Source organism: Octopus bimaculoides, chromosome 7 (genome assembly GCF_001194135.2).
Source record: "Octopus bimaculoides isolate UCB-OBI-ISO-001 chromosome 7, ASM119413v2, whole genome shotgun sequence".
In the NCBI taxonomy this organism is placed as follows: Eukaryota; Metazoa; Mollusca; class Cephalopoda; order Octopoda; family Octopodidae; genus Octopus; species Octopus bimaculoides.
In genome coordinates this window covers 60,044,704-60,047,599 of record NC_068987.1, presented here as the reverse complement: position 1 = coordinate 60,047,599, position 2,896 = coordinate 60,044,704, and positions in this window count along the sequence as shown.

Here is a 2,896-nt window from a genome sequence, read left to right as displayed (position 1 = left end):
AGAGAGAGAGAGAGAGAGAGAGAGAGAGAGAGAGAGAGAGAGCGATAGAGAGAGAGAGAGGGGAGTGTTGTGATGTATGTGTAAAATGACGAGGGTCAGTTATACACGCACACAAACACATACGTACATCCATTATATTTCATATACACGTACATACATAAATACATATGCATACATGTCTTTTATGTGTGCGTGTGAGGAGGAGAGAGCAAGTCAGTCAGTCAATGAAGGTTTGTGTTCTCTTGTTTATTTATTTATTTTTTTTGCGTGTATGTATAAGTAGTTAACTAAAATTTACTATATCACTCACGCTCTCGCTCTCTCTCTCTCTCTCTCTCTCTCTCACACACACACACACACACACAGCACACACTTTCTGCTGTTATGACTTATATATATATATATATATATATATATATATATATATATATATATATATATATACACACACTCACACACACACATATACAACGGGCTTCATTCAGTCTTTCATACCAGATCCACTCAGAAGGCTTTGGTCGGCCTGAAGCTATAGCACATGACACCCTATATTTGTAACGAGGTTTTTAATAAACTGGGATGGTATTTGGATTCGATATTTACATAAGAATACGTTAATTGTTGGGTTTCCCATTTGGTTGATTGTTTACTGGTATTTAGGTCTAATATTATTTCTGGATAGTTGACTATACTTATATTGTGAGCAAGTTTAATATTCCTTTCTACTATAGGCACAAGGCCTGAGGTTTAGGGCGAGGCGGTTAGTCGATTACATCAATTCCAGTTGTTCACCGACTCTTAATCTACCGACCTCGAAAGAATGAAAAGAAAAGTCGACGTCGGCGGAAACATAATACCGCTAAGCATTTCGCCCGGTGTACTAACAACTTTGCCAGTTCGCCATCTTTGGAACAAGTATAATATTAAGAGCAAGCTTCTTGCATTATTTAATGAAATCTTTCCAGTACTTATTTAATGTGTAATGCAAAACCACAAGGTCATCATCTCTGTGCAATTCTATGCTTATGGATTTGTATTTTATTTTCAGTCTATCTTCTAACCAGCACACATAATTCGGCTTCGCCGTTATGGCGCTTCGCAGCATGAAATTGATGATTAATAACTTCAGCTGTGTAAATTCATTGTTGAAAAGCAGTTTTCTGAACACGCTTCATTGTTTCGACATCATTGCTATTGATGCTGTTTCGTTATCATTCGAAATGCGATGCTTTCACGAGAATGCTTCGGGAAGTTTACTGATAAAACTACGGGGAATTGTATCAAAGTTTAGACTTGACGCTATTATGAAGTCAACTATATGTATATTGTAATATATCTCTAAATTTGTTGTTAATAATGTTTAGATTATGCTTGCTAACAGTATGTTCATTTCTGTCACTCCTCTCTTGGCCTTACCACTAAGTTTCCATATGGTCATACAGAGTGATGAACATATTTCGTTTAATGAAGCATTCTATCATATTCTATCGTTCTATCATAGAATGTCTCGTATTTAATGTCTCAACATGACTTCATTTAAACGACTGAAAGTAGTTTGACATTTCATGATTCGTTGGTTGTGCCGATCCTTTTGCTTCTCAACTGAAAGTAGAATGAAATTTCATAATCTCGTGATCCGTCGGTCATGTCGCCTCTTTTGTTTTTCATATACATGCCCCCCCACTTGTTAAATCATATCCTAATATTATTCTACTTTTGCAATGCGCTGTATTATTTCGTATCGCAAGTACCTTAATCGTTGTATACTCTCTGCTAAGAAGTCAAATTCGTCCTCAAAATTGTGAATTAACAAATTAAATCATACTTTATCAATTTATATCATATCTATTCGTGCATATTGGTATCCTGAAACCATTACTCTTTTACTCTTTTGCTTGTTCCAGTCATTTGACTGCGGCTATGCTGGAGCACCGCCTTTAGTCGAGCAAATCGACCCCAGGACTCATTCTTTGTAAGCCTAGTACTTATTCTATCGGTCACTTTTGCCGAACCGCTAAGTTACGGGGACGTAAACACGCGGTTGTCAAGCGGTTTTGGGGGGACAAACACATATACACAAACATATACACACAAACATATACACAAACACGCACACACACACACACACACACACACACACACACACATATATATATATATATATGTATATAAACACATATATACGACGGGCTTCTTTCAGTTTCCGTCTACCAAATCCACTCACAAGGCTTTGTTCGGCCCGAGGCTATAGTAGAAGACACTTGCCCTAGGTGCCACGCAGTGGGACTGAACCCAGAGCCATGTGGCTGGTAAGCAAGCTACTTACCACACATGAAAGAAAATAATTGTAACTCATAATAGTAAAAAATAATTATTCGACTTATTTGTATTGAGTTTTTATATTTTCTTTTGTACACATAAACATATATCTAGCTTTAAAATCTTTGATGATTATTTCCATACAAGAATCATTTTACTGAAGGAGATGTAGTAACCTCTCCAATATTCGCAGAATAATACACATATTCCTACAAATAACATTTATATTACATATCTAATAAAGAAAATACGTACATACAAACACACATGTAATTTGTGATGATTTTGCTTTTTCAACAAGAATGAACGTATTCAACTCAATATTCCCCAGTGTATAACAAGCTATTAAAATTACTGAGCCACAGGAAGATGATGTTTATCTAGAAACCGCACGCTTTTGAAATAAAAAAAATAACTAAACAAGTGTCAGTAAATAACCTTCGACATATAGACATCGGCATTCTGTTTTTTCCTCTTTATAATAATAATAATAATAATAATAATAATAATAATAATAATAATAATAATAATAATAATAATCATTGACCCTATTTTCTGAGTAAGATGTTTGCTTCCC